Source organism: Ochlerotatus camptorhynchus, unplaced genomic scaffold (genome assembly GCF_037179485.1).
Source record: "Ochlerotatus camptorhynchus isolate MF236.1 unplaced genomic scaffold, CSIRO-AGI_Acam_v1.1 ptg000550l, whole genome shotgun sequence".
In the NCBI taxonomy this organism is placed as follows: Eukaryota; Metazoa; Arthropoda; class Insecta; order Diptera; family Culicidae; genus Ochlerotatus; species Ochlerotatus camptorhynchus.
The window spans coordinates 2,900,082-2,920,117 of NW_027041033.1; the positions used below are offsets into that span (position 1 = coordinate 2,900,082).

Sequence of the window (20,036 nt, forward strand, 5' to 3'; positions counted from 1 at the left end):
CAGTGACAGGTATTCTTATTTATATTGGAATCAATGTTTACTTCCCAGCATTATTCCTGAAAGCATTCTGACTGAGATTTAAAAAAAAGTGTGATTGTCACTAGTATCTAACGATTCCGGCAAGCTGGAGGCGGTTCTTCGTCCTTACCGTTGCAGTACGACCTAAAATCCCATAAGCAAACATCGGTCTGTGCGTGAAACTTTGTGAACATATCTTTACACTTTCCCATATGATTCTGTAAATCTTTGCATGAAAAGACGGCGGCTTGCTGGTACCATGGTGGAATGAAGAGATAAGACAAAATCCGCTAGATTTCATGCACAGATTGTCAGATGCTTATGGAGTTAAAAGTTGCAGGGTCGCCATCAAAGTCAATTCTTACTGAGCATACAACCATACATCTGCATTTATTTCGTAAGGGCCAATGCCGCAAACGTAAACAATTTCTTTTTGCGTGAATTTCTCGAAAATGAAAACTCACTCAAGTAAACCACCACGATGATTGTGTAGAGAAAGAGCCCTAATATCTGATAAAATTGACTTTGACCTACAAGAAATTTACATTTTGGACTTACACCCCTTTAAATGTCAACGAAATAGCTCAATTTTAGATATGTTACTTAATTAGTCCCGAAAATAATTTTCCACATGGGAAAACTGAACGATGAACGAACTGAACGATTTTTTTTTAAATAAGCCTCACCCTACTCCCACACTCATAATCTTCCGTCAACCAACGTCATTGAGGGATATTTTTCGACGATATTCCTCGTATTCAAGCAGTTTTCTCTAGAAAATTGAGGAAAATTTTACTCACTTATTGAGTAACCTCACTTTTTGCACTTTTAAGCCGAATTTTACCCAGTCACTGAGTTACTCTCATTGGCCGTGCAACGACACTGTGGTGCTATTGATTTCACAATTTTCTTCAGCACTAGTGAGCGGAAATTGGTACACTTATGTTCTTTACGAGTCACAACGCTTTTTTTCTTCTTCTTCTTTGCATCATAAAACTAAAAGTGAAAGCCACATCAGCACAAAAGGAAGCCGTTTTCTGCTGGTTTTCCGACGCAAAGAAGCCTACTGAGTCCGCCTGCCGTCTCCGGCAAATAGCGCTGTATAAACATCAATTTGTGGCTGTTGTTTTACTTTTTGTTTGGTTCCAAGGGATTGTGCTTTTTCTCCGTTGCAGTGAGTTGGGAAGTTATCGATTTTTGTTTTTATTGTGACTGGTACTGTACCTGCATACAGCTTGTGAAGTAAAATAACAAGTTGGTAAAAGTGTTTTTATTGGTGGAAAACGGAAAAGTACCGTGCGCCTCCATGGAACATTAGTCAAAGTTGGTTCATTTTCGATCAACTAATGAAATTACTTTAACTATATTTTGTTTATATTGCTTCAGCGTGAAGTTTACGATTTTTACATAGTTGAAGATACTTAACGTGATTAAATCCCACCCCAGCAGGCCTGGGTTCAATCCCAGTCGGCGCCGCCGGGATGTTTTGAGGCATAACATCTCTGATCACGCCTTCCTTCGGAAGGGAAGTAAAGCCGTTGGTCCCCGGTTCATGAGTTGATGGGCCGATAGGTCGGGTTCAGGTGTGGGAGCTGCCTCCCTGGCGTCGGTAGCATTGGTGCTCGACGGAAAACAAATCAAGGGAGCGTCAAATAACAGACTTAAAGAGGCCATTTTTTACGCTAGATGAGGAGATGAAAGCATAGAGTTGATAGTTCCGTTAGAGTACGGCAGTGTGAAAATTGTATATAGAGAGTAGATAGCGACCAAGGACAACTTTGAGGAAGGTCCGAATCGGGTTGATCATCTCTCGTTACCAAACTCCCCATTTGGAGAGGGATGGTGAGTGGTATCCCCCCCCCCCCCAGTGTTGGCAATCGCTCGATCTTTGAATAAGAAGTTATGGATTTCAAACCCCCTTTGGCGTGAATTTTCTTGACCTCACTGCCAATCTTGACTGCTTCCTCCACAATTCCGAAACTATCCAGGTAATTGCGATGGATAATCGCCGCTGCTGCTCGTGGAAAATCCTCTTCGAACTCTTTTGCGTTCAAGTTTTTGATGTATTGAGCGCAGCTCGGGGAGCACAAAACCCCGAAGATGGCTACGTCCATGTCGTAGATCACCGGATCTTGACCAGAACTGTCTCTGAACAGGAATCTCAGAAGCTGACGATCTTGAATTCGTATGAAGAACCGATGATGTCGCCGGTCAGAGCAAAACGGTACAGTCGAAAGTTGCCAATGGCCGATGGAAGAGATGTCAGGAATTCAGGACCCTTCAGCAATGCCGAGTTGAGTGAAACACCATCGGCCGTAGCAGCTGCATCCCAAATTATTCTCAACTTGTTCGGTTTCTTCGGGTTCAGGATAACGCCCAGTGGCAAGTACCAGCAGGATCGGTACTTGACAATTCCCAAGTAACATTTAAAGTTTTATGAAGTACTACAAGGCTTCTATAAAACAACATTAATAAAACCCTGGTCAAGATAGCTTTGCCTTTATTACATCAACCAAAACCTCATTAAGACTAGAATCTGTTCTAAAGACTGCATTATCGAGACATTTCAAGAATGACTTGCTGCAGAAAGGTTATATGACGCATGCATTGAGAACCATTTGAAATCCTTATTAAAAGTACAATAAAAGCTATTTAGCACCAATACTTGTGCCATTTGCCTTTGACGCTTGCCAAGTGCACTAAAAATAAAGCATCAATCAAGATAAAAAGGGATACATAAATATCGTCCGATCTTGCCAAATTCATTGTTGAAAAATGAATCTGTCAAAAATCCTCATAAATTTCCTCATCATTAAAGTGAAAGAATTACTAAAATTATTGAAACTCATACTGTGGTCTATTTTTAGGTGACAGATTAAATCTAATGTGAAATGTGCTTCGGAAAATTGAAAAAAAAAATAAGTCAAAAGTTGATTAGACTAATTATTTTTAATTTAGGAAACAAAATATAGTTATATGTTATGTTAATCATTGCTTCCAGATGATTTTCGTATTTTATATTACTGCTCATTGATGAATTGATGAGAATAAAGTTATTTTGAACGAAAAACATCTTGAAAAACGAAGATTGTAAAAAAGCAAGTGAAATGATAACAATATGGCGATTGTATAAACATTAATTTTCCATAAGCCATTTGTGAAAAGGCTGTTTTGCTTTCATGAAATCGCTAACAAATGCAAAACATTTTAATTCGGCTTTTATGAAGATAATTTGCAGACTGAATTGTTTTTATCTGAAGCCATTTTGCTTGATCTTATTCTGTTTAGTTTTATGATAGCATTAATGGTGGTAAAGTTGCCTGGAAAAAGTTAAACGTCAAAATTTGTTTATCTTTCGATAGTTTTGTTGTGCGATCATTGCAACGATGTTCTAGTCCAGCGTTGGATCAACAAGTTGCGTGACATCCTTGATAAGGGCAATTTACCTATTGGAAGCAGTTACTCAGGAAGTGAGTCTACGTAACTTGGAACAGGTGGAAGCTCAATCGTTCCCGAAATGTTTTCCTTCTTCCAGATGAGTTTCCTGTCAACAGTTTTCCGCAGTCCCAGTTTGGCACTGATGCTATTCGGATCATCATCGTAACTTTATTTCTGGAGAAAGCTGCCATTGCCAATATGCTGTGTGTTCCCAGCAATGTTAAGCGTCTAATTTGACGGCTTCCAGTGCTGCCCTCCCAGAAAGTTCTTGAATTGGATTCCTGTTCTCTTCCGTCGACAGAATTGCTAGAATTATTACTCGATTATCCTTTGGCATTTCGTTGTGACTCTACGTTTGAATGCCCCTCTCGATTATGTTTTTCTCTGTCTCTAGGCGGATCCATCTTTTTAGTTTTATTTGTAAACAGTGGGAGGTTTTGTGATACACTTCATTGACACCAAAACGCATCAATATATGCTTTTTGATCCCGTTTGAAACCGAACGGTTTCATAATTGCTTTTATAATGATTGTTCACGCCGAACGTGAATCGCATTTGATTAATAATATTTTGACCCCCATGGTCACCCCCGTGCCCATAGTGCAGAAAAGATTCTCGATCTTACTCTCCAACTCGGCTATATGCAGCACACAGCTGATCGACGTCCATATGATGAGAAACAATAGTTTCATCGTCTGGGACATTTCCACACTTCTCACAAGCAGATCAAACCGGTCGCATAGGCACATACAGGGTAGAGCGTACTGTGCTTTCTATAGCCTGAAAATAGATGTACCTCTCTCATCCTACCCCACTTCCACCGCAACAGCATCAGCAGCAGCAGCAATAGAACAGTTCGATAGTTGACCGCCGAGCCAAACGGTCCATCGTCTACACAGACGGACTCTGTGTAGATCGCGCGCGCTCGCTCACTGGCCACAGATCGGGAATGGGTGTAGTAAAATAGCAATTGTAAATATAGTCAAATAAATATGGACTATTTTTGTATTGTGAAGTTTGTTGCGTATGTTCGTATAAATGATTACTGCACCCCTGGCCCTGAGTTTCAGCCAGTCTATCCCGGCGTCAACAATGATAAAACACCTTTTTGGAGAATTTTGTAGTGGCATCAATAAAACAAATACCAATTGATTTACTGAACAGTTTTTAAAAGGAATAGAGTGCTGCATTAAATTCATTTTTAAAACCGGATGCTTTCTGATTTTTTCGTCAGGCTTTAAAAGGTTTTTAAAGGTTTAAAGCTGAACAACTAATCAAGAATGCTTTGCACTGTTAAATGCTGTATTTAAACTAAAAAGATGGCTTATTGCTGTTATAAAACCACAATAAATCACAGTGAAAGCCAAAAGGCTGTTTAATTGTTACTTGGGAATTCATAATCCGTAGCCTTTTTTTTTCCCTTGATTTGTTTTCCGTCGATCTTGTTTTCCTGCTGAGCACCAATGCTACCGACGCCAGGGAGGCAACTCCCACACCTGGATTCTTCTTATCGACCCATCAACTCATGAACCGGGGACCAACGGCTTTACTTCTCTTCCGAAGGAAGGTGTGATCAGAGATGTTATGCCTTAGAACATCCCGGCGGCGCCGATTGGGATTGAATCCAGGCCTGCTGGGGTGCTTCGTAGTCCCTTATATGCTTCCAAATTCGATCATACAGAACATGATCTTTATAGAAGCGCCTCTCGATTGAGCACATTCGTTTGTACGCGATTCTATAGCTGCATGGAAACCGCAAGTTGTCTGATGTGGGAATAGTTCTAGCGACGTTTATCACTACCTACCACTACAGGATTAATCGTCAACAATACTGACGATGGTACAGCACGCAACACCACCCTACTGTGCTTTTCTCTGAGATGACTGCACTGAAACAAGGATTATAGTTAGGCATACTATTTTGCAGAAAACACTTATAATCAATATAACCACGCTTACAACTGTGAAATCTACTATAAATTCAGTATAGTTAACGATGCATGTTAACAAATTTACTATGATTCTGGCAAAACTACTATGCTTGCTCAAAATGCATTATAATTTTGATAGAAATATTAGTAAAATTAAATGAAATTGTTTTCTGCAAAAATCCATTGGTGAGGGTATTTAGTTTAAACCAGCAATATGGTATTTTTGCCGATGGATTTTGTTTCAGTGTACGTTGGTGATGCCGAGAGATACAAAACAATAGTTAGGTAAAGAAGAATTTATTTATTTAATTTTTTTTCTTCATCGGACTTAACGTGTCTTAATGACGCCTGATGGGGAAAAGCCTAGAAAAGGCGTAAGAACCCCATATCTTTTCGAAATACATGAATCACAATAATACAATACAATTATAACGAACATTAATCAAGTCTATAGCATGAAAAAAGTTATCCTCCTATGGCATAGAGTTGTCCGTGGATCAGGTAGTCATGCAGTTGAACCGGAAACAAAAAATAAACAGGTAGCACAACCCTTCACGTGTACATTAAATGGACAGCTACTCACCTTCTCAGGAGTCTGCGTTGAATACGGTGACGAAAGGTTTCCGCTGCACAGTTAAAGTCGAAAAACTCGTAAAACTCGTTGAAACGCCCAGACATGAACCGTATTGGGTCATGCAAGCTGTAGTTCGCAGCACGAGGTCCAAGATGCAGGAAACTCCTCGACCGAAGAACTCGTTCGGGTGCGTAGATTTCGAATTCAGCCAAGATTCCTGTAGAGTCGATATCACCAATAAGTACTTTCGCTGCGAACACGGCCTGACTAATCGTCCGCCTATGTTCTAGTGTTTCAAGACCCAGGAGTTGACAACGATCTTCGTACGGCGGAAGGTTCACAGGGTCATTCCAAGGAAGGTGACGAAAGGCATACCGAACAAATTTCCTTTGAACAGATTCAATCCTTGCTATCCAAATTGCTTTATACGGGCACCAAACTAACGAGCTGAATTCCAAGATCGATCGCGCTAGAGAGCAGTATAGAGCTTTTAGACAGGCAGGATCGCGAAACTCGTCAGTGATCCTGAAAATGAACCCGAGTTGCCTGTTAGCTTTCGCAACGATGCCCGAGTAATGAAGCTTGAATGTTAAGGCGCAGTTCAGCGTGATTCCTAGGTCATTGTCCACACGTTGCAGAAGTTGGTGATTTATCGTATAGTTGAATGCCACTGGTTTCAGCTTGCGATGATATTACATTCTTGTACAGTCAACGTGAGATAGTTTCTTGAGCACCACTCTTCGAAAGTGTCGATTAGGTGCTGAAGCCGCAAGCAATCGGCGAAGCTACGAACAATCACATAGATCTTCACATCATCCGCGTAGAACGATCGGCAACCAGTTGGGAGGATCAGTCCGGCCTCATTCACAAAAATCGAGAATAGCAATGGTCCCAAGTTGCTACCTTGAGGAACATCGGAGCTGTTTGTAAAATAGTCCGATTGCTCTGATCCGATTCTAACACAAAGCTCCCGATTGGTTAGATAGGACTTGAACCAACGAGTTAAACCCGAGGATACACCGAGTTTTTCAAGTTTAGCTAGCAGTATGGAGTGGTCAACCCGGTCGAATGCAGCCTTAAGATCTGTATATACAACGTCCACCTGCGCTCCAGCTTCCATACTCCGAAGACACAAAGAAATGAGCGGAGCTAGATTTGTTGAAACTGATCTCTTGGGATAAAAACCGTGTTGGTCAGAAGAAATGTAATTTCTGCAGCTAGAGAATAATGCGTCGTTGATGATGATTTCGAAAACTTTAGAGCAGACACTGAGTGATGTGATCCCTCGGTAATTTTCGACGTTTCTCTTGTCTCCTTTCTTGTAGATCGGGAACATGAATGACGATTTCCAACGCGTGGGGAACTCCCCCTGATGTAATGAAATATTGAACAGCTTCGAAAGCGGTGTTAACAGCATCGCTTAAGGATGCTTGAGGGGATCCCGTCACGGCGGATGGCGGATGGCGGATTCGACGAGGTTTACTGTAATCGAGGTAATCGAAAAATTGAAAGCATCACTGGGAGTGTCCCTCACCGCTTCAGCAACTTGGGACAACGAAGCCGTAGTGTCATTGAAAATGCTTTTGAAATGTTCTGCCAGAAGATTACATTTCTGAAGGGAATTGCTGGCGATTATATCACCCAGGTGAATTTCGACTGGTAGCCCCTCCTCATTTCGTTTGGTATTCACGAATGACCAAAACTGCTTTGGATTAAGCCGTAAATTAGCCTGCACACGCCTTGTGTAGCTCTTGTAAAGAATGCGATTATATGTGCGATATTCGTTGCTCGCTGTTGAAAATAATTGTTTGGAGAATGGTTTACGAGTACGACAGTATTTACGGAGGGCCTTCGATCTCAGACGCTTCAAATTCCGTAGTCGAGCATTGGACCATGCGGGTTTGGGAGAGGGTCTCCTCAATGGGACAGAATCAGTTATTGCCCGGTCAACGACCTCAGCGAAGTAGTTGACGGCTTCATCAATAGATGAACACGTGTCAAGGAACTGCCAATCTGCCTGGGCAAGCGTGTGACTCAGCGCGACGAAATCTGCTCTACGAAAGTCGAGCTCATGTACATCAACAGGGGGGTTATCGTAGCGAACAGGAACAGATAGGTTGATGGAAACTTCTAACGCAGGATGATTGGTGTCGATGCCAATCAAAGGCTCTGGGGCTTCTAGGATAGAACATTCCAGTCCTGCAGCTTCGTTCGCCAGAACGAGATCAAGCAGCCGAGAGTTGCTATTCGAGTAGATTTGCTTTCAGGCACGCAGGTTGAAACCATCAAGGCGAGCACAGCAGGATGCGGGCATGTTCGAGCGAAGAACATCAATGGTAGGAAGATCGTTTACAGGAACGTTCCATGAGAGCCTAGACTGATTGTAGTCACCAAATACCAGAGCTAGGTCGTTTTGTTCTAGTCGAGAGAACACGGTATCAATCGAACTGATGTGGTTTGCAATGCTGCTCGAATCAGATTTCCGGTCTGGAGGTAGATACATAGCGCCAATACTTATTGATCTACGAGACGTCGTTATTTTGACCCACAGCTGCTCTAGAGAAGTGCAAACAGGAGCAGGATCGATGCAGGAGCTTAGGCGTTTGGATACCGTAATCAAGACGCCTCCCCCACGCGATTTGGTACTATTCTGGTGGTTGCGGTCGTTTCGAAATACCGTGACTAGACTGCCAAATAAATGCGGTCATCGAGCCAGGTTTCCGTAAGAACTATGACATTAAGAAACTATGTAAGAACTATGAATGACATTAAACACACCATCGCCTGGAAATGCTTTTGGCAATGTGGGGCTTTAGGAATTTATAAACGTCGCTAGAATTATTCCACAGCCGCAGACAGTATATGAGCAAGTCAAACGCGCACTCTTTTGACTGTGGATACCTCAAATCCGCTCATCCATCAATGTATAAGCTAGGTAAACAAGTGTGCGTTTGATTAGTACACTCAATTTCAACTCCTGTTAAATTTTCACACTGCCGTACTCTAGCGGAACTATCAATCTATCCTGTTCAGAACTTTCTCTAGCTATTAATTTATCGCACTACCCAAGTAGCATTGCAAGTTTTATAATGGTTTTAAAACATGCTACAAGTCTAAATCATGGTCTACAGAACCCTCATACAACCAAAATTGTTACTTGGGTAAAGCCACCGACAAACCGACATGAATGACCATAGCTAAATCAATAAAATTTCTGACCAAAGCACACTACTGACATCTGGCTCCGTGTTCGCGGGAAATATTTAGCTAAGCCAAGCAAAAGTTATGAATTGGTTCGTGTCTGATCTATTCTTTACAAATTATTTTTTATCTAGATAAAAAAAAAATCCTATGGTTTTGACAGTTTGGATCACTGCACATTTAAATCAGCCGTTTACGATTTTCGGGCATAAGTCAGAATTGAGTGTCATGTCGGTTTGTCGGTGCTAAAGCTTCATGTTGATATTAGTATAGCATTTCCTCTCAACTCTGAAGATTGAACGTGGTTTGTTTTTTTTTTTTCAAAAAAAAGTAGGTTTTAAAATGAAGATCAAAGTTTAATCGAACGTTCAACTGTTGAGATTTTGGCAAAAAATACCAAAAACGACAATAAATTTTGAGGTTTTAGTTACGTCAAGCAAGTTAAGATTGATAAATATAAACTCCAAATGAAGTATAAAACATACATATTACAAAAAAATATTTCTTCTAAAATCTGAAACTGTTTGCGATAAAAATAAAATGTCTGCATTGTCTACATGTATACAAATCTGGCATCTCTGCCTTGTCCTAGCCTATCATCATAATGATGTACGGGTAAGATTGCCATCTGTACTTTTAGAAAATTGTCTTAGCTACATATAACATTGCTGAGGACCACTTTATGACTGAATTTATTTCTAAGTTGTATGTAAACTTTTATTGCAGCTACCCATACTAACCTTCAGATTTTAAGGAACGAATTTCGGGTCGGGAAAACAACAACTTTGTTGCCGCAGTTACCAATCCCTTGTTCTTATCCCATCACGTTGCATAAAAATTTCTAACTAGAAAACACGATCGTAACTGTTTCCTTCTAATTAACCTATTTTCTCGTGCTGTTTGAAACTATGTAAGCGAAAAAGCTTGCATATATAGGGTATACGTCCCTAACCTCGGTCTAATATGCAGCCATAGATTACGTTTTTAATCATAACTCATCAATTAATTTACCTGCAAACTGCTAAATGGTATGCTTAGATATGCTTATCATGTCGTTTGCTATCAGGAACCGCAAAAAGTTGAAAAACTTACTTTTTTTAAGACAAAAACTCACCAGGGAAATGTATGTAATATCGGTCTATTGTCCCCAAATTGGGTCTATTTATGGATGCAACTTCGTCCTATCCTGTTTGATTCTCAAAAAAAACGCTCTTGGTAACGTTTTCTTATGTATTTTTTTTTATCACTATCACTGTTAACTTAATACTCTTCATTCCTCAAAACATTTCTTAGAGAAAATTTTACGAAAACTACATTAAATCACTCAAGTTAAAAATTAAAAATTAAAAATTTCGCTTATCGTCTTTCGACCGCAGAATATCTAAATCAAAACATTGTGATGTTCATTATACAGATTTGGCAGAAAAAATCTCCCTTCCTGTTCGTTCCTTATCATCCAAATGCAAACCACATTGTTGACGTTACTCTTATTGCTATATGCTGTCAAATGAATTTCATGGGCCAAAGTTAGGAACATAGAAAAGAAATGTGTCCCTAAAGTTGGGTCCATGATTTACTTGTGAAAACGTTGTTAAACAATTAAAATAAACATAAAATATTCAAACAGTAACTGTGAGTTTTACGTCTAGTGTGTATTATCAGGTAATTCCATTCAATAAATGCCATAATCAGGCCATTTGATGATCGTCAGTGCAACCTTCCCATCTTAACCTTAGAAGTCATGGCGGCTAAAAACTCCGAACAGAGTGATATTCTCAACCAGTTTTATTACTTACGAGAGCTGAAAATGTATTGAAATGTTGTGATATAAATTGATTTGTGTGTGGTACACATTTATCAATCATCAGTGATCAATATTTTCCTTATTTTTTGTGTAATATTCCTTAATTAATTATTTATTTGCGTGATAGGCCGAATGAAAGGACTAGACCCACATTACATACCGTAACCCTACTTCTGGCACCCTTGGGTCGTAGAAGACGAAGCGATGCATGACTCAGCGCGTAACCAAAGAGCGAGAAGGAAAAGTTTCGACACGCGTTATGCCACCTCGGTATCGTGGCAGTCGTTGGATTGAAGCTCTATCCCACAGCGCTTTTAGAATGTTACGTAACCGTGAGTAAGTGGGAGCGTTTTTCCCGCCATGAACCAATGTCAAATAACATCCGACTACTGTTTGTCGCACATGAATTGATGATTGTTGTCTCACAAATAGACATGGGAAACCCCTCGGAATCAAGGAAAACTCAATTCATTATTGTCATTCTAGTCTGCTCGACGAAGGCAAGATATGCGCTTGTCTGCACACACACACACAAAAGAAACAAACGCAAGAAAACACACAAAGCAATCCAAGTAATCCACTTTGGTCCCGTATCAACCCGAAGGAATCCCATCATCATCCCACAAAGCAACCGATGCGGAAAAAGGGTCACTCAATGTGCTATCACTCCCAGCCATCGATCAGAACTGCTCTGTCCCAACTGCTATCGCTTTTAATGGATGCTGGTTGGTGTAGCCTTCTTCGTTTTTATTAGCCCTCCGAAACAATATCTATTTTATGTGTATCGGTAACCCGTCGCATCGCAGCAGTCAGCCAAGTAGATCAATGATGCTTTTTTACTGCTTCTGAGCTACTTCTCCTGCGGCAGAAATGTTATTATCTGCTAATAAATCAAATTACTTCCGTCGCCTACTTCACCGCAAGATTAATACATGACACTTCCTGCTTCAGCTTTTCACATATCGCCGCATACTTAGGTTTATCGCTTCCTCTGCAACAAACAAGAGCGAAACTGAGTCATGCATGTTAACATGACATTTACGAACCTGTCGGGAAGATCATCACTCATTTTTGCGCGGCAGTAGCGGTCGGTGCTGCGCTTTCTAGGATGCGAAAACGGTAATCACTCTTCTTCTTCTTCTTTGGATTTATAACGTCCGTACTGGGCCGTCCGTACGCCGGCCCTCAACTTAGTAGCAAGTGCAATCCATACTCTTATACCCAGGGAAGTCGAGAGATTTTTAAAACTGAAAAATTCCTAGACCGGACCTGGAATCGGACCCAGCCACCTCCAGCATGCTCTTGCTTTACCGACTGAGCTAAGGGAGACCCCCATAATCACTCATTTGTCCTTATTTATGGAGGTGTTATGCTCTAATGGGAGTGTGCTATCTGTGTGCTTCCAGGAAACCGCACACATTTCCTCAATGTGCTGACGCCCACTTTCCAACTCGTTTGTAAATTAGGCGGTATAATGTTTTGGCTTCCCGGGCGGAAGCTAATCCTAATGCAGAAGTGCTGGGGTTATTTGAAAATGTGTCACACGGCAGAAGGCCGATGCGAAGCTGTCTGCCGTCTCGGGTTACAAGGCAACTAAGGCGACGAGAAACTTTTGACATAATTTGTTTTTTTTTTCTCTCTTGTTTGTTGCTCCGCCTACAACTTTTGGTGGCATGATAACGGCGGAAATTTCGGTGGAATAATCTCACCCCAAACTCTTTACTTTCAATTTCGACGGGAAAACAAAGGCCTTGTAATATTTCCATCAGCCATAATTCACTCGAAGAGTTCTGTTGCTTCGGGGAAATCTGCTTACGCCATCGAAATAAAGCAACAGCATCCCGGATGACAGGAAAGGCTTAGTTGTCAGCATACCATTTTACATTGACATACTCTGTAGTGATGGTGTAGCTTAGAGCATTTCCCATTTCGCCATATAGCAAAACAAAATTGAATTTCATACTTGACCTTCTCCGGTATTCGCAGTGTTCGCAGTTCTATTCGTACAACGATCCCACCTGGGTGAGTAGTACACACACATTGCACTAAGTAGGACCACAAATTGGTACCTGACGCTATTTCGCAATGTACCTAAGCTACTTTCATTCAAACTCTGTTTCAATTTATGAAACTTCTGGGAATAGTCGAAAGCAATTTCCGGGGCAAAAAGACACTTCCAGGGGAATTCAGATGAACTTTTGAAGAAGTAAATAAGCTTCGTGGAGAAGCCGGATAAGTTCTCCGGTGTAAGTCAGAGGAAACTCCTGAAGAAAATAGGTAATCAAAATCAGGGGAAGTTAGAACCCAACTAACAATTTTAGCTGCAAATAAGCTTATACAGGCCTTTAACTTTAAATATAAGACAGTAATAATGTATAACGAAAAATATAACTCGGCTCTGTAAAGTTTATTCGATTGAGCCTGTACAAATATAGTAATTATTAAAAAAAAGCTTATACAGGCAAAATATGGCTTATGCAGTCAGCAGCTAAAATTGTTTGTTGGGAAGATACTTCCAGAGACCGGAGACAAGTTGGAAGTCAGCAGAAGCTTCCTTGTGAATTCGAAAAAAAAAACTTCCGGAGAAATTAGATGCACTTTTCCATATAAGTCAGAGAAAACTTCCTGGCGAAGCCAGTAGAAACTTCCGGGACAAGGTGACTGAAATTTCAAGACGAAGTTGGAAAAGAATTACAGGTAAAGTGGGAAGGAATTTCGGGGAGAACTGTAAAAAATTCCCGTGCGGTCTGAAGACACTTCCTCAGAAACTCACAAGGACTTCTGGTGAGACGGTAGAATGTGCCAGGAGCGGTCAGAAGAGTCTCCCGGAAGACATAAGGATACTTCCATGTGAAAACAAACAACATTACAACACTGGTGCGAAGAAGAAGGAGTTTTACGGTGCAAAAATAAAAGTGAGTTTTGAAATTTTTGCCGACTTTCATGAGCGAGAATCTGTTGTTGTTTTTGTTATTGTATGAAGGAATACTCCGGTGGTGGTTGCGACGCGATTTGACATGGCCGGCAATGGCGATACATCCTGATGCTTTTTACAGATAAAGGGTGCCCTCGACGACGATGTCACCGACGCGGACATCATCTCGTGTGTGGAGTTCAACCACGATGGCGAGCGGCTGGCCACCGGCGACAAGGGCGGTCGAGTTGGCATATTCCAGAGAGATCCTGCTTAGAAATCGTCCACCCCACGGCGTGGCGAGTACAACGTCTATTTCACCTTCCTTCCACTCCGAGTACTCGAGCAGCATGTGTACAATTAGGTTATGTGATATGCGCTCGTCTGCGCTCTGCGACCGGCACGCGAAACTGCTCGAGGAACCGGAGGACGTGGACATCACCAACAAGAGCATTTTTCGTGAGATCATCAGCTCAATCAATGACGTCAAGCTGAGCAACACCGGCCGGTACATGATATCCCGAGATTATCTGTATATTAAGGTGTGGGATCTGCACATAGAGACGTATCCGGTGCACGAATACCTTCGAACAAAACTGTGCTCACTGTACGAGAACGACTGCATCTTCGACAAGTTAGAGCTGGAACGGCAACGACAGTGCGATCATGACCGGCAGCTATAACAACTACTTTCGCGTGTTCGACCGCAACAGCAAGAAGGAATTCACGCTGGAAGCGTCCCGGGACATCATCAAGCCGAAGACGGTTCTGAAGCCGCGCAAGGTCTGCACCGGGGGCAAGCGGAACAAGGACGAAATCAGCGTCGACTGTTTGAACTTTAACAAGAAGATCCTGCACACCGCCTGGCAACCGCTCGAGAACATCATCGCCTACTCGAGAACATCAAGCAGGCTGAAAGAAGCTGGAACCAACCTTTTAACGAAGTCATGATGAAGAAGCTTGGTTTTTCGAAACTATCCAGCGATTCCTGCGTTTATGTGTTCAAGGATAAAGCATTATATATCGTGCTTTATGTGGATGATATCCTAATTGTTGCTGTTATATGTCGAGAGTTGACTGTATCAAGCAAGAATTATCGAAGAGATTCCGAATGAAAAATATTGGAGAAGTCATGACTTATTTAGGATCAGAGATCGAATAGGTGTTGAGAAGAAAGAGATGAGAATTTCTCAAAAGAGCTATATTGAGAAGATTCTATGTCGTTTTGGAATGCAAGATTGCAAACCAGTTGCAACACCCATGGATGCCAATGCAAAATGGGAAGCTTCTGAAAGCATTAGGACGGAAGAGCCGTATAAAGCTTTATTAGGATGTTTACAATACTTGGCTCTAATGTCCCGGCCCGATATCAGCGCTGCTGTAAGTATCCTGTGCAGATTCCAAAGTTGTGCATCAGATGCACATTGGAATGGATTGAAGAGAATTCTACGATATCTGCAAGGAACAAAACCCAACAAACAATTGAGAGCTCTTATAAAACACCTGAGTTGATCAAACGTTGAATAATAGCTTCCAGAGTTGAACAAGAATGTAGTTGTATTGCCATTTGATTAAAAGTTTTAAAAGCTATTGGAGCACTCCTAAATGATTATTTACGTTTGGTTTAACTATATGCTTTATAAGACCTACGATAACTTTTATAGCACCTTAGTTAAACTGATTCACAAGAGCTATACAGAACGTGGAATAAACGCATCACAACAAACCATTGGGAGCTCTTATACAACACCTGAGTTGATCAAACGTTGAATAATAGCTTCCAGAGTTGTACAAGAATGTAGTTGCATTGCCATTTGGTTAAAAGCTTCAAAAACTACTTGGAGCACTCTTAAATGATTGTTTACGTTCGGTTAAACTGTTTGACAGGAGCCATATAGGATGTGGAATAAACGCATCAAAACAAACCATTGGGAGCTCTTATAAAACACCTGAGTTGATCAAACGTTGAATAATAGCTTCCAGAGTTGTACAAGAATGTAGTTGTAGTGCCTTTTTGGTTAAACGCTTCAAAAGCTGCTTGGAGCACTCTTAAATGATTGTTTACGTTCGGTTTAACTATATGCTTTATAAGACCTACGATAACTTTTATAGCACCTTAGTTAAACTGATTCACAAGAGCTGTACAGAACGTGGAATAAACGCATCAAAACAAACAATTGGGAGCTCTTATACAACACCTGAGTTGATCAAACGTTGAATAATAGCTTCCAGAGTTGTACAAGAATGTAGTTGTATTGCCTTTTTGGTTAAACGCTTCAAAAGCTGCTTGGAGCACTCTTAAATGATTGTTTACGTTCGGTTAAACTGTTTGACAGGAGCCATATAGGATGTGTAATAAACGCATCAAAACAAACCATTGGGAGCTCTTATAAAACACCTGAGTTGATCAAACGTTGAATAATAGCTTCCAGAGTTGTACAAGAATGTAGTTGCATTGCCATTTGGTTAAAAGCTTCAAAAACTACTTGGAGCACTCTTAAATGATTGTTTACGTTCGGTTAAACTGTTTGACAGGAGCCATATAGGATGTGGAATAAACGCATCAAAACAAACCATTGGGAGCTCTTATAAAACACCTGAGTTGATCAAACGTTGAATAATAGCTTCCAGAGTTGTACAAGAATGTAGTTGTAGTGCCTTTTTGGTTAAACGCTTCAAAAGCTGCTTGGAGCACTCTTAAATGATTGTTTACGTTCGGTTTAACTATATGCTTTATAAGACCTACGATAACTTTTATAGCACCTTAGTTAAACTGATTCACAAGAGCTGTACAGAACGTGGAATAAACGCATCAAAACAAACAATTGGGAGCTCTTATACAACACCTGAGTTGATCAAACGTTGAATAATAGCTTCCAGAGTTGTACAAGAATGTAGTTGTATTGCCTTTTTGGTTAAACGCTTCAAAAGCTGCTTGGAGCACTCTTAAATGATTGTTTACGTTCGGTTAAACTGTTTGACAGGAGCCATATAGGATGTGGAATAAACGCATCAAAACAAACCATTGGGAGCTCTTATAAAACACCTGAGTTGATCAAACGTTGAATAATAGCTTCCAGAGTTGTACAAGAATGTAGTTGTAGTGCCTTTTTGGTTAAACGCTTCAAAAGCTGCTTGGAGCACTCTTAAATGATTGTTTACGTTCGGTTTAACTATATGCTTTATAAGACCTACGATAACTTTTATAGCACCTTAGTTAAACTGATTCACAAGAGCTGTACAGAACGTGGAATAAACGCATCAAAACAAACAATTGGGAGCTCTTATACAACACCTGAGTTGATCAAACGTTGAATAATAGCTTCCAGAGTTGTACAAGAATGTAGTTGTATTGCCTTTTTGGTTAAACGCTTCAAAAGCTGCTTGGAGCACTCTTAAATGATTGTTTACGTTCGGTTAAACTGTTTGACAGGAGCCATATAGGATGTGTAATAAACGCATCAAAACAAACCATTGGGAGCTCTTATAAAACACCTGAGTTGATCAAACGTTGAATAATAGCTTCCAGAGTTGTACAAGAATGTAGTTGCATTGCCATTTGGTTAAAAGCTTCAAAAACTACTTGGAGCACTCTTAAATGATTGTTTACGTTCGGTTAAACTGTTTGACAGGAGCCATATAGGATGTGGAATAAACGCATCAAAACAAACAATTGGGAGCTCTTATACAACACCTGAGTTGATCAAACGTTGAATAATAGCTTCCAGAGTTGTACAAGAATGTAGTTGTATTGCCTTTTTGGTTAAACGCTTCAAAAGCTGCTTGGAGCACTCTTAAATGATTGTTTACGTTCGGTTAAACTGTTTGACAGGAGCCATATAGGATGTGTAATAAACGCATCAAAACAAACCATTGGGAGCTCTTATAAAACACCTGAGTTGATCAAACGTTGAATAATAGCTTCCAGAGTTGTACAAGAATGTAGTTGCATTGCCATTTGGTTAAAAGCTTCAAAAACTACTTGGAGCACTCTTAAATGATTGTTTACGTTCGGTTAAACTGTTTGACAGGAGCCATATAGGATGTGGAATAAACGCATCAAAACAAACCATTGGGAGCTCTTATAAAACACCTGAGTTGATCAAACGTTGAATAATAGCTTCCAGAGTTGTACAAGAATGTAGTTGTAGTGCCTTTTTGGTTAAACGCTTCAAAAGCTGCTTGGAGCACTCTTAAATGATTGTTTACGTTCGGTTTAACTATATGCTTTATAAGACCTACGATAACTTTTATAGCACCTTAGTTAAACTGATTCACAAGAGCTGTACAGAACGTGGAATAAACGCATCAAAACAAACAATTGGGAGCTCTTATACAACACCTGAGTTGATCAAACGTTGAATAATAGCTTCCAGAGTTGTACAAGAATGTAGTTGTATTGCCTTTTTGGTTAAACGCTTCAAAAGCTGCTTGGAGCACTCTTAAATGATTGTTTACGTTCGGTTAAACTGTTTGACAGGAGCCATATAGGATGTGTAATAAACGCATCAAAACAAACCATTGGGAGCTCTTATAAAACACCTGAGTTGATCAAACGTTGAATAATAGCTTCCAGAGTTGTACAAGAATGTAGTTGCATTGCCATTTGGTTAAAAGCTTCAAAAACTACTTGGAGCACTCTTAAATGATTGTTTACGTTCGGTTAAACTGTTTGACAGGAGCCATATAGGATGTGGAATAAACGCATCAAAACAAACCATTGGGAGCTCTTATAAAACACCTGAGTTGATCAAACGTTGAATAATAGCTTCCAGAGTTGTACAAGAATGTAGTTGTAGTGCCTTTTTGGTTAAACGCTTCAAAAGCTGCTTGGAGCACTCTTAAATGATTGTTTACGTTCGGTTTAACTATATGCTTTATAAGACCTACGATAACTTTTATAGCACCTTAGTTAAACTGATTCACAAGAGCTATACAGAACGTGGAATAAACGCATCACAACAAACCATTGGGAGCTCTTATACAACACCTGAGTTGATCAAACGTTGAATAATAGCTTCCAGAGTTGTACAAGAATGTAGTTGCATTGCCATTTGGTTAAAAGCTTCAAAAACTACTTGGAGCACTCTTAAATGATTGTTTACGTTCGGTTAAACTGTTTGACAGGAGCCATATAGGATGTGGAATAAACGCATCAAAACAAACCATTGGGAGCTCTTATAAAACACCTGAGTTGATCAAACGTTGAATAATAGCTTCCAGAGTTGTACAAGAATGTAGTTGTAGTGCCTTTTTGGTTAAACGCTTCAAAAGCTGCTTGGAGCACTCTTAAATGATTGTTTACGTTCGGTTTAACTATATGCTTTATAAGACCTACGATAACTTTTATAGCACCTTAGTTAAACTGATTCACAAGAGCTGTACAGAACGTGGAATAAACGCATCAAAACAAACAATTGGGAGCTCTTATACAACACCTGAGTTGATCAAACGTTGAATAATAGCTTCCAGAGTTGTACAAGAATGTAGTTGTATTGCCTTTTTGGTTAAACGCTTCAAAAGCTGCTTGGAGCACTCTTAAATGATTGTTTACGTTCGGTTAAACTGTTTGACAGGAGCCATATAGGATGTGTAATAAACGCATCAAAACAAACCATTGGGAGCTCTTATACAACACCTGAGTTGATCAAACGTTGAATAATAGCTTCCAGAGTTGAACAAGAATGTAGTTGTATTGCCATTTGCTTAAAAGCTTCAAAAGCTGCTTGGAGCACTCTTAAATGATTGTTTACGTTCGGTTTAACTATATGCTTTATAAGACCTACGATAACTTTTATAGCACCTTAGTTAAACTGATTCACAAGAGCTATACAGAACGTGGAATAAACGCATCAAAACAAACAATTGGGAGCTCTTATACAACACCTGAGTTGATCAAACGTTGAATAATAGCTTCCAGAGTTGTACAAGAATGTAGTTGCATTGCCTTTTTGGTTAAACGCTTCAAAAGCTGCTTGGAGCACTCTTAAATGATTGTTTACGTTCGGTTAAACTGTTTGACAGGAGCCATATAGGATGTGGAATAAACGCATCAAAACAAACCATTGGGAGCTCTTATACAACACCTGAGTTGATCAAACGTTGAATAATAGCTTCCAGAGTTGTACAAGAATGTAGTTGTATTGCCTTTTTGGT

General features: G+C 40.2%; 1 protein-coding gene and 1 pseudogene across 1 annotated transcript in view; both read left to right on the plus strand.

Moving 5' to 3' along the window:
* The window catches only part of LOC135713351 (uncharacterized), a 116,328-nt gene that overhangs the window by 43,327 nt on the left and 52,965 nt on the right, over positions 1-20,036 (plus strand). The window lies entirely within an intron of this gene.
* Positions 14,090-14,995, plus strand: LOC135713255 (protein phosphatase PP2A 55 kDa regulatory subunit-like; annotated as a pseudogene).